Source organism: Sarcophilus harrisii, chromosome 3, assembly GCF_902635505.1.
Source record: "Sarcophilus harrisii chromosome 3, mSarHar1.11, whole genome shotgun sequence".
Taxonomy (NCBI): Eukaryota; Metazoa; Chordata; class Mammalia; order Dasyuromorphia; family Dasyuridae; genus Sarcophilus; species Sarcophilus harrisii.
The window spans coordinates 279,200,226-279,214,077 of NC_045428.1; positions in this window are offsets into that span (position 1 = coordinate 279,200,226).

Genomic DNA, 13,852 nt, shown 5'->3' on the forward strand with positions numbered 1-13,852 from the left:
AGTTCCTAACATCCTTTTTCTATACCTTCCATTGTATCCTATGTTCTCTCTGCTCTATTACTGAAAATGAAGGGGAATAAATTCTCCTTCATCTTTGAATATCCTTTGTATACTCCTGCCTTTTGGCACTAGCTAAAACTTGGCTTTCCCCTGAAACTGCCATAGTTCTCACCTCCCTTGCTAATTTGCTTTTTCATAGCACCAGAAGTATGAGTTGGCACTCATTGCCACTCCCAGGCCTTCCTTCTGGCTCTGGCTCCAGCATTTTTTTTTTTAATAGCCTTTTATTTACAGGTTATATGTATGGGTAACTTTACAGCATTAACAATTGCCAAACCTTTTGTTCCAATTTTTCCCCTTCTTCCCCCCACCCCCTTCCTCAGATGGCAGAATGACCAGTAGATGTTAAATATAATAAAATATAAGTCAGATACACAATAAATATACATGACCAAACTGTTATTTTGCTGTGCAAAAAGAATCAGACTCTGAAATATTGTACAATTAGCCTGTGAAGGAAATCAAAAATGCAGGTGGGCATAAATATAGGGATTGGGAATTCAATGTAATGGTTTTTAGTCATCACCCAGAGTTCTTTTTCTGGGTATAGCTAGTTCAGTTCATTACTGCTCCATTAGAAATGATTTGGTTGATCTCGTTGCTGAGGATGGCCAGGTCCATCAGAACTGGTCATCATATAGTATTGTTGTTGAAGTATATAATGATCTCTTGGCCCTGCTCATTTCACTCAGCATCAGTTCGTGTAAGTCTCTCCAGGCCTCTCTGAAATCATCCTGTTGGTCATTTCTTACAGAACAATAATATTCCATAATATTCATATACCACAATTTATTCAGCCATTCTCCAATTGATGGGCATCCACTCAGTTTCCGGTTTCTGGCCACTACAAACAAGGCTGCTACAAACATTCATGCATATACAGGTCCCTTTCCCTTCTTTATGATCTTTTTGGGATATAAGCCCAGTAGGAACACTGTTGGATCAAAGGGTATGCACAGTTTGATAACTTTTTGTGGCTCCAGCATTATCACTCAGCAACCTCTCATCTTTTGAAATTTATGCCTTCCAATTATATTATCTTGCTTTAATGTCTTCCTCTTCTTCTTGACTCTTGCCACTTCCCTTGTTGACTTCAGTATCTGCATTAATTGCCCTTTGGACATCTTGTTCTTTATTTTTATTACCTTTCTCTACTATTACAACCTTTGCTGCCCTAATCTCAGCTACACCTGAAATGACTACACTGAAATTCCCATCTGAACACAATCTAATGCTGTTTATGCTTTCTCCTGCCTGACCCCTGGCAACTTACCCTTCATCCTCTAAATGACCTTTGCCCCTACTATTTCCCTACTTTGATTTTATTTTCCTTCTACCAGAGTCTTAAACCTTTAGACAAGGCATTCTTCTTTGAATTTTTAATACCTTCCCCTTTGTCCTTCTGCAATTCCCACTCTGCTAACACAATTCTAGGCCATTCCCTACTATTTCCACTGAGAATTGCTGGAGGGAGTAAGCTTTTTTTTTTTAAATTAAAGTTTCTATTTTCAAAATATACATATGGTAATTTTCCACATTAACCCTTCCAAAACCCTGTGTTCTATTTTTTCCCCCTCCCTTCCCCCATCCCCTGCCCCTGGTCCATATTCAGTTCCTACTGTTCTCTCTCTGGATGCAGATGGCTTTCTTCATCACAAAGATCACTGGCCTGAATCACTTCGCTGTTGATGAGAGCCACATCTATCAGAATTGATCTTTATATAATCTTGCTGTTGCCATGTATAATGATCTTCTGATTCTTCTCATTTCACTCAGCATCAGTTCATATAAGTCTCTCCAAGCCTCTCTGAAATCATCCTGCTGGTCATCTTTTATAAAACAATAATATCCCACAACATTCATATGCCATAATTTATTCAGCCATTCCCCAACTGATGGACATCCACTCAGTTTCCGATTTCTTGCCACTATAAAAAAGGCTGCCACAAACATTTTTGCACATATGGGTCCCTTTCCCTCCTTTATGATCTCTTTAGGATATAAGTCCAGTAGAAACACTGCTAGACCAAGGGGTATGCACAGTGTAATAGAATTTTTTATAATTCTAAATTGCTCTTCAGAATGGTTGAATCAGTTCACAGCTCCACCAACAATCTATTAGTGTCCCAGTTTCCCCATATCCCCTCCAACATTCGTCATTATCTTTTTCTGTCATTTTAGCCAATCTGAGAGGTATGCAATGGTACCTCAGAGTTGTCTTAATTTGCCTTTCTCTGATCAAAAGTGATTTAGTGCACCTTTTCATTTTACTAGAAATGATTTTAATTTCTTCATCTGAAAATTGACTGTTCATATCTTCTGATCATTTATCAATTGGAGAATGGCTTGAATTCTTACACATTTGAGACAATTCTCTATATATTTTAGAAATAAGGCCTTTATCAGAACCTTTGAATGTGAATTCCTGCCTCCCCCCCTCCAATTTATTGCTTTCTTTCTAAGCTTGTCTGCATTGGTTTTGTTTGCAAAAATTTTTTTAACTTAATATAATCAAAATTATTCATTTTGCATTCCATAATGCATTCCATTTTTTTTTTTTTTGGCCACAAATTCTTTCCATTTCTACAGATCTGAGAGGGACATCCTTTGTTCCTCCAATTTGCTAATAATATCACTCTTTATGTCTAAATCATGAATCCATTTTGATCTTATCTTGGTATAGTGTGTTAGGTGTGGGTCAATAACTAATTTCTGCCATACTAGTTTCCAACTTTCTCAGCAGTTTTTGTCAAATAGTGAATTCTTATCCCAAAAGCCAGTATCTTTGGATTTGTCAAACATTAGATGACAAATCTATTTTGTATTTTGTCCTGTGAACCTAACCTATTTCACTGATCAACTACTCTATTTCTTAGTCAGTACCAAATGTTTTTGATGACTGTTGCTTTATAATATGGTACTGCTGGTATTGCTAGACCACCTTCATTTGATTTTTGTTTCATTAATTCCCTTGCAATTCTTGACTTTTTGTTTTCCCAGATAAATTTTGTATTTATTTATTTATTTATTTTAGCTCTGTGAAGTAATTTCTTGGGAGTTTGATTGGTATGCCACTGAATAAGTAGATTAATTTAGGTAGTATTCTCATTTTTATTATATTAGCTCAGCCTAAACATGAGTACTTAATATTTTTCCAGGAGATTAGAACTGATTGTATTTGTGTGGAAAGTGTTTTATAATTGTGTTCATATAGTTCTTGACTTTGCCTTGGCAGGTAGAGGGAGGAGGCTTTTTAAAACATGCTATGAGTTTATATCAAATATTCCAACTATCCAAAACTAGTCCCTTCCTACTTCCTATATAATATTCCTTTTATTTATGATTTACTTTCTATGGCCTTCTATGCTTGGGTTTTCCCATGGAGATACCACATATCTCACCAACCTTGTCAATTTGTCTTTATATGGTGTCCGAAATATGAATCAGCATATACATTGTTCCTCACAGATAGGAAGGTAGGTGGTTTAGTCGATAAAGTACTGGGCCTGGAGTCATGAAAACCTGAGTTCAAATTTAGGATCAGATACTTAACAGTGGTGTGACTCTTGAGGCAAAATTTTGTTTGCCTCAATTTTCTCATCTGTAAAACAGGGATAATTATATACCTCCCTCTTAAGATTGTTTTGAAGATTAAACGAGTTAATATTTGTAAAGAGAGTTGCAAACCTTAAGGTTCTATAGAATACTATTATTATCATTATTACTATCACACATTACACTATCTCTTCTCTCTATGCTTTTGCTATGATTAGCCCTCTTATCAGGAATGCACTCTCATTTCACCTTTGCCTCTTAGAATTCATTGCTTCCTTCAAAATATTATAATAGTGATACCTTTTGCACAGTGTCTTTCTTGATCTTTCCCTTTGCCGGGGACTTCTCTCCATTCTTCTTTGTAATTGTTTTATATATTTTCTATACACTTATTTATGCATGTCTTTTCTCATAGAATATATACTTCTTGAAAGCAGGGGCCATTAATATATTTTTTCTGTACCTCTAGCACATAACACTTGGCATATAATAGGTGTATAATAAATGCATATTGATTTATTTGGCTGTTCCAAATCTTGTCCTCTTTTTTTCAAGTGTTCTCCTTTTTTGTCCCCATTTTCACAGCCTGTTACCTAACCATTTAGTTTCCTTAGAAGTGTGACTGTATGTCCTCTCATTTTCTTTTCTCCATATCTCAAGATATCTCTAAAATCTTCATTTTCACCTTTGCTCTAATTTTAAAAGTAATTTTTTTCCTTCTTAAGATCAACTCTTTCACTTGTGCCCTTGATCTGAACTCTTGAGGGACTTCTTATTGGAGGCATTTCTCTATCTTTAGGCTCATCCTTTCTATGGCTCCTTCTCTTTTGATTAAAAATATGATTTTTTTCCTTCCTATCCTTTACACAAAATTCATACCATTTCCCTTGATGTTCCTCAAGTCTTAGCCTATTTTTCCTCCTCTTCTAGAAACCTTTAAGAAACTCAGCTTCTAGAGACATTAGTTTATACTTTACTATATCATCACTTGCTCCCTATTTATTCCCTACTCATTGCTATTTAAAGGTTGAAGAAGAATTCCTACCACTCTACTGAAACTATTCTAGGTCAGCAGTAACCTTTTAATTTCTAAATCTAAGGGTCTTTTTAAGTACCCTTTTCAACTTCCTCATACATTGATATTATTAGCCTCCTCTCTTTTCCTTCTCTACTATTTTACTTGGTGATCTAATTAGCTTCTCTGAATTTGGTCATCATCTTTTTACATATGATTCTAGGCCTAACTTCTCTCCTGACCTCTAGTCTTGCATTTCCAACTGTCTAATCTCTTCAAACACTCCCCATTTTCCTATTAGATATCTTTTTATCTTTTCCTGCTGACCAATTCTGAAATTATAATCAAATCTGTACTTTCATTATCACTAGAAAAAGTATGTCAATCCATTCCCCTTAGCACTTGTCATCATCTCTGTTATTTACCAAATTAAAATCATCCTTGGTAAAGATTCCCCCCTTCCCCAATATGTGTTATCCTTTCCTATTTTAGGGAAAAAATTGTCTTAGAATTTGTATCTGGATCTTGGTTTTTAGCACAGTGCTTGGTATTAAGCACTAAATTAATACCTTTTCATTTATTCATTTCATTCACACTCTTCCCATGTTTCAATCTAGTCTTACTTGCCTCTTGCAATTTGTCTTCTGGAATTCTTGCATTTTTGTCTTCAAATTTCTTTTTATTTTGGAGACCTCATCCTCTCATGCTCCTTTCCATTTTCTGGAAATAACAGCACCCTGTTTCCTTCCCTCACACCCTTTCCCCGAAACAAAACATCCTCATGTGTACTTTCAATGACTAGTTGCACTTCTCATGCTTCTTGGCAAACTTGTTCAGAGGGAGAATTGACAGACCCCTTGCTCCACAATACCCTTATAGACACTCTATAAGGGCATTGTGGAGCAAGGGGTCTGCCAATTCTATTTTCTATTATTCAGCAATCTTTTCTCCTCTGAAATTAACTCTTTCCAAAGCTATCACCCAAACCAAAACCTGATATTTGTTACCTACTGGCCCCCCAGATTACATTCTCCCTCTAAAAAAGTTTGGTCTCTTCCCTTTCAAACTAATCCCTGCCCTCACACTCAGGGATTTCAATGTACATATTGATATTCCCTCAAATAAACTTGTCTGATACTTCCTCAATCCCCTAACTCCAGTGACCTATTCTCTTCAGTCATGGGCAGATACATTCATGTGTTGGACTTCTTTATCACTTCAGAATATTCTACTTCCTACTAAAAAATCCTTAAAATCCATTATTCACATTATCCTCCTATCATGTCATCTCTCCCTCTACTTCACTCCAAATGTATTCTCCATCCTCATCACTTTCAGTCTCTCTGGCCCTTAGTGTTTTCCCAGTCCCGACTTCACTTTCCACCTTTCCTACTCTTGATCCTATAGTTAAAAGAATTCTATATTATGATGTCCTTTACATTCAGATCCCAGATCTCAACACTGCAAGAGTCATGTTTCATAGTTTGAAAGAATTCAGAGATTCTCATATAGTCACAAAAGATTTTATTTTGATGCCATAGCAGATGGACCAAACTTTAAAAGAGTCCGACAATTAGAAAGCATTTGGGAGAGTTTTATATACTGAAATTTGGGGCTCCAGCTAGTAGGCTAACAGCCTACATGTGGACAGCAAGGCATGGGGATAAGGAAAGAGTCAGGATATCTTTTCATTCAGGTAAGATGCGACATCTTTTAGCAAAAAATTGTTATTCAGGGAAGAAGACATGTAAGAAGTCAGAGTGTAGCTTTTACAAAAAGACAAATAAGAAGTAAGGATGGAGATTTTATAGAAGGCAAATAAGAAACAATAGATAAGAGGTTTCATTGCTCCACATTTCTTAGCTAGATGTGTAGTTTTGAATAGACTCTGGGCTCTGACCCATCATCTCTCCCCTTTCTGTCTTTTGGGGAAAGAAATTCTGGGGATAAGGGTTGAAGACCCATCACTACCACTATCTGTCTCCTCAGCTGCTTTGAATATTGCTGAAAGCCAATGAAGAAAGATACTGGATTCTGGAGGAGGTACTGTCTGGGTCCACCACAAATTTATTTTATCCAATCTCCACTGTGTCGTCATTGTAACAAGGCAATTATTTCCCTCCTCTTTAATTGGTTATCTATCCCAGGAAGACCTATTCCAAAACTCTATCTTCTCAAGTCTCCCACTTGGGTCACCTATTTCCATCTCTTCTCTCCTCTCACTTGTCAATCCTTTGCAATATGGTCTCCTATCTTTACTGTCACCTGATTCCGATCTCCACCAAATTGTCAATGGGATCTTAATTGCCAAATTCAATGGTCTTTTTTATCCTACTATCCTTCCTCCTCTTGACCTTTATGCATCATTTGACATTGTTGAATGCTTTGTGTTTAAATTGCTCTCTCTAACATCTCTTCCTAATTATCTGACCTCTTCTTTTCAGTCTCCTTGGCTAGATCATAATTCATATCCCTTATTCTAAATATGGGTTTATACCAAGGCCCTTCTCTCAACTTTATCTTCTTTCTTCATTCTCTTTTTTGATGACATTATTCGTTCCTATGGATTTAATTATTATCTTTTTTGTATATGGCTACTAGTTCCAAATATCTAGCTCTAGTCTCTCTCAAATTCTGGTCTCATATCACCAGCTGTCTCTTAGACATTTGAATCTGTATCTTGAAAATATCTCAACATGTCTAAAATAGAATTTATTCTCTCTTCCCCAGAGTCTACTATTCTTCCTAAATTTTAAATTTCTGTTCACAACAGACCATATTGTAGATTGAAATATTACCAAGAGTTACTGAATAAATTAAAATATAATTGGGAAATATTTCACAAAACAAATTTTAAAATACAAATCTAAAGCAGCCAAAATAACTTTTTAACTCATTGTGATAACATTAGATTCAGAACTTTCCAAAAATAAAAAGTTCCTATTAAGAGAAATATTTTCAAGATAATCTGATCACATCATGTCCAGAGTCTTATTTATTCTACTTCCACAAACTTTCTCATATGTATCCTTCTTTTTTTTGACTCACAGAGTCACCACCCTAGGTAAGACTCTTATCTCCTTTTGCCTAGATCATTTCAAGAGCTTCCCAGATGGTGTCCTTGACTCAAATAATTTCTCTTTGCAATCCATTTCCCACATAGCTGCTAATAGGACATTTATTTTAAAATGATAATTGACATATTTTGTTTTTAAATCACCTACCTTTACCCATGGAGTAGCTACGTGGAGCAGTGGGTACAGTGCTGGACCTGGAATCAAAAAGACTTGGGTTCAAATCTGACCTCAGATATTTACTAGCTGTATGACTCCAGGCAAGTCACTTAACTCTGTTTGCCTCTTTTCCTTATCTGTAAAATAAGCAGGAGAAGGAAATGGCAAATCACTCCAAATCACAATCACAAAATTGTCTTTGCCAAGAAAACCTCAAATGGGATTACAAAGATTTGGACACAACTGAAAATGACTAGCAACAATAACCTTTACTAATATATTCCTTCTCTGTCTCCTAGAGAGCTATCTTTATAACAAAATAAAAAGAAGAAATAAAACAGGTCTATAAAACTAATCAACACATTAACCAAATTTAGTATAATATATATAATTTTACATTCATAATACCCCTGTTCCCATCAAAGAAAGGAGGAAATACATACTTATATATCTTCTTTAAGACCAAATTTGCTCACTATTATTTCAGAGAATTCTTTTTAATCTATTTTGTTAGTTCAGTTTCTATTATTATCATTATGTATATTGTAGCAGATCCTATAGATCTTTTCATGCTTCTCTTTATTCTACAAATTCATCATTTCTTATAGTACAATAAAATATCATTATATTCATGTTCCAGAATTTGTTTGTCTATTGCCTAATTAATGGGCTTTTAAAAATATTCTTTTCTACTACAAAAAGTAATGCCATAATATTTTGGTGTACATAGAATCTTTCTTTAATCATTGGTCTTGGTTGTATATATATGCCTAATAGTGGCATTTATGAAGCCAAAGGATACCTGTACTTCAGTTACTTTCTTAGAATAATTCTAAATTTCTTTCCATAAAGGTTGGACAAATTCATAGCTGTCCTATAGTGTATGAGTATTCTTGTCTTTCCAGAATTCCTTCAGTGTTAACTATTCTTCCTCTTCCTCCTCCCTCTTCCCTTGCCCATTTCAGCCACCTTCAGAGGCTTTGAAACAAATTGTTTTCATCTGCCCATTCCTGTCCCCAGGGAAGTCTTCACATATTTAAGGTAAATATCCCCCTAATTGCCTGATAAGTTTGAAGCCTATTGGTTATGCTCAACCTGGTCTAACCCATTTGCCAATATGATTTACCCAGATTGACAGTTTCTTGGAGCTGCAGGTGAGTTGAGTGCCAAGTGGAAACCAAAGAGGAATTGAGCAGCCTAAAAAGGGATTGGCAAATCCCCACAGTATAGGGACTAGTCCTCCCTGAACACTTCATATATCCCAGTCCATAAAGTCTAGAGTAAACCTTATCTAATACCAGGCAGGGTGCTCTGTGTGTAGAAAGAAATGAAAAAATATTTGTTGAATTCATTTGCACGACTGCTACAGCTAGGAGAGGAAGGAGCAGAGTACCAGTGCAGTCAGCTGGTGAAAACTTGCTGAGCACTCCTCCCAGGATTACTCATAGAACATTTAATAAAGGTCCCTGCAGCAGAGAGGTTGCTGTGCATTTGAAACCAATCCACAGTCATTTTACAGAGGCTGAGAATGGATCACAGCCATCTGGTCACTAGAGAAAATTGGGTCTTCAGCTTCGTATGTTTAATGGGCAGGGTGGTAACAAGGAATAAAAAAGCCCTCTTCTGGGATATGAATGTTGCTAAGTATTTTCAGCAAACTCATATGCTCAAAGGGCATTTTTGTGTTCCTTTGGGAAAGAAGCAAAACTTAGAAGTCCCATTAATTGGATCTGTCTAGGGCAGGGACAGTGGTAAGAGTGGAGATAGTATAATCAATGTGGAAAATGACACCAAAAAAAATGAATTGTCTTCAAGCCTGGTAGCATGTTAATGCATCCTTAAAATACTTTCCAGTGCACATACATTCTCTTTTCCATACTGGTATCAATTATAAACAATACAAGATGAAAAACACTGCTTGATAATAATAATAATAATAGGAGAGGGGTAATTATAATAATTTAGTACACTTAATGATGATAATAGCTAACATTTACATTTTGTTATGTTTTACAAAGAACTCATATACAAGATCTCATTTGATCTCTGCTCTCAAGGAGTTTATAGTCCAATTGGGGGAGGATGGGGTAAGGAGGGTTGGCTAGACAACACAGTAAATCAAGTGTTTTGTTAGGACATAGAAATGATCTTTTAGTTACCATGCCTCTCTCCTTTATAGGCAGTATGTCATAGTTGATAGAAAACTAGTCAGGAAGTTCAGTTATTGTTCGGTAGTTTTCCAAATGTGTTCAATTCTTGGTGACCCCATTTGGGTTTTTTTTTTTTGACAAAGATCCTGGAATGGTTTGCCATTCTTTTTCTGGCTAATTTTACAAATGACGAAACTAAGGCAAACATGATTAAGTGACTTGTCTAGTGTCACATACACACAAGTAGTAAGTGTCTGAGACCAGTTTTGAACTCATGTCTTCCTGTCTCTAATCTTGGGCTGTTCCATTCAATCCTCTGATTGCTGTGTTGATTGTATTGAGTTTGGCAAGTCATTTAACCCCTTGGTGTTCCAAGACAGAAGTGTCAACTGCTCAGTCCATGGGTTGCATTTGACCCATAATGCTTCCCAGGAAGGCCCAAACCACATTACTATGAAAAAATTAGGAAATAATTAGCAAAATAAATAAAAATATAATAACATATAGTTAGCATTACATGTGAAAACTTAGTTAATATACAACCTGCAGAGATTATTATGTATGGATCAATGACTGCTGTTTCTATCTGAGCTTGATACTGTTGTTCTAGGAAACTCTCTGAAGTTCTATGGGGCAGAACAGGTTCTGATTTACATCATAGAGAGTTTCTTCACTTAAAAATTCCTTTCACCAATGAAATCACGAATCCAACCCTTTCCCCTCCTTTCTTAATATTATGTCAAGACTAGTTTTCTTGGCCAAATATTAATGTTGTTAGAATGGTGTATATTATCAGCTAGCATCTAGGTTTGGCTTATTTGCTTTGTGACTTAGCCAATTTAATTGCAAATCAATGTTCTTATGCTTCTGGGATACCTCCCTTTCTGTTGATATGTCCTTAAGGAATACAAACAAATTTTTAATATTAGTCAAGTCAAAGGATAACTCAGTAGGCAAATTGCTTAATATTGGAGTCATCTTTGATTCTTCCCACACCTTTTTAACACCCCCACATCCCTATCTAACAAGTTGCCAAGTCCCTGTTGATTCTGTCTGTATAATCTCTTTTGCATCTTTCCTTACCTCTCCACTCCCATGGCCACCTCCCTAGGATAGGCACTTATGACCTTTTACCTGTTCTATTGCAAATGAACAGCCTCCTAACATCTTCCAAGCTCTGCTATCTCCTTTTCAAGTCATCCTTCATAACTCTTCAGAAGTTGTTGCTAACAGATTGTGTTATTCCCACATTTAGAAAAACAAAATAAACAACAAAACAATAAACCTTTGGGGATGCCTTTTATCTGCCAAATAAGCAATGGGGTGATGCATGAACATATGCAATGAATATTTCCTCAAATTTCTACCACTAAGTACAAAATCAAGAAAACAAGAGAAAATGTGCTGAAGGCTTAGGTGCTACTAGTTGCATTGCTGACTCATTCTGTTCTGTTTGTGCCTGTTTTTTCTATTGGTGGTAGTTGTCTTTGTATTTTGCCAATGGATTGTTCCATTTGAGTTGTAATGAAAACACAAGATTTGGTGGGGGTGGAATGAAAAGAAAAGAGTGGGAGTAGGGACAAGAATGTTATCTCTACATATTTATTCTGAATTCCTTTGTCTTCTTAAGACAGGTTTTAGCTTATAATCCTGTTCAATTACAATATTCAGTTTAAAGCAATCCAGCAAATATTTGTTGAGTGTCTACTTTATGAAGGAAACTATTCTAGGCTCTGTGGATCATGGAGAAACATAACTCTTGCCCTCAAGGAGCTCACAGTCTAATAGCAGAGTTAAATCAAGTCTTACATGCATCCATGAGTCCTTTTGTGGTTATAGAAGAGAGATGGGGAAAGAACAGAGGAAGATTTTATTTATGTATGTGCTCATGACTTCCTTCCTTCCTTCCTTCCCTCCCTCCTTCCTTCCCTCCCTCCTTCCTTCCCTCCCTCCTTCCTTCCCTCCCTCCTTCCTTCCCTCCCTCCCTCCTTCCCTCCCTTCCTCCTTCCCTCCCTCCCTCCTTCCTTCCTTCCTTCCTTCCTTCCTTCCTTCCTTCCTTCCTTCCTTCCTTCCTTCCTTCCTCTCTTCCTCCCCCTTTCTCTTTCCTCTCCCTCTCTTCCTCTCCCCTTTCCTTTCTTCTTCTCTCCTTCTCTTATTCCTTCTCTCCTTCTCCCATAGACCTTAGAATTCAAGAAAGAATATTCATGATTTGAGATTTAAGAATTCTCTACATTACTCAATTCCTGGCATCCTACTAGAGTCTGGCTCTTATCCTTCTCCATTTTAGGCTTTAAAATAAGATTAGTCAGGCTTGTTATGCTTTAATCCAGGCAACTCATCTTCCTCTGCCACCATTTAATAGTCATTAGACTTTTGCATACTTGCCTGAAGTCATCTCTCTGATTTTAGGAGCTTAAAAAGTTGAATAAAAGGAGTTTTCCCAAGTAACTAAAATAATTAAAATACGCTTTAGAAATTAACTTATTTGTAGTTTTTATTTGGCAGAAATTCATTTCATGGTGTTTGATCCTAGTTCCAAAGTGAAATGACTATTTATAAGAAACAATACTGCTCCAGGGACCTCTGGAAGTAATAGTTATGTGGAAGAATCACATTTTTCTTCCATTGTGTTCTTTTGCAAAAGGAATTTAAGTTGAAATAATCAATCAATCAACAAACATTTATAAAGTACTATGTTGAACTATGTTATGCATTAGGGATCCATTGACAAAAAGGCCTATGATCTCATAGAACTTAATTTCTATTGGAGATAACACTTACATTTGAAAATATCTATTTGGGAATCTTCAGACCTTCAAATTCTAATTGTCTCATTGGTGTTTCTATATCTATCTATCTATCGCCTAAGAGCCAATATCTCAAGTAATGGCTGTTATGGAAGGTTGCACTTGTATTTTAATTTCTTGGGGTTATTTTATAAAGGAAATTTAAAATACAACAACCCACCTCCCACCCCCACTACTTTACCACAAGGAAAGATGAAAGGAATTGGAATTTTTTTTATTATTATAACTTTTTATTGACAGAACATATGCATGGGTAATTTTTTACATTATCCCTTGCACTCACTTCTGTTATGACTTTTCCCTTCCCTCCCTCCACCCCTTCCCCTAGAGGGCAGGCAGTCTTATACATGTTAAATATGTTATAGTATATCCTAGATATAATATATGTGTGCAGAACCAAATAGTTCTCTTGTTACACAAGAAGAATTGGATTCAGAAGGTAAAAATAACCTGGGAAGAAAAACAAAAATGCAAGAGTAGTCCACATTCATTTCCCAGTGTTCCTTCTCTGGGTGTAGCTGATTCGTTCATCAATGATCAATTGGAACTGAATTAGATTTTCTCTTTGTCGAAGGAATCCACTTCCCTCAGAATATATTCTCATACAGTATTGTTGTTGAAGTGTATAATGATCTCCTGGGAACTGGAATATTTTAGTCACAAGAAGACCTAAAGGGAAATTTAGGAAGTCTATAGTGTCATACATATAGAAGCAAAATTCAGTTAACTATTCTGATGCTTCCAAAAATCATATTTACCTAACATTTAGATCTATCTTGACTGTTATCTATAGTCGTCAGTGCCTAAACAGGGCCTTGGAACTCTTACACTGAAAAGGGCATCCTAGGATCCTCAATCGTAAAAAGCCAAAAAGAGTCCTTAGAAGCTAACTAGTCTAATAACCTTGTTTTACCTTGTTATGAGCCCGGGGAGGGGGGGGGGGAGCCCATGTTTATAATAAAAGACTTGTCCAAGGCTATCCAGGTGGTTGGTAGAAAGCAGCAAGATACAGTGGAATCAGCATTGCCTGGA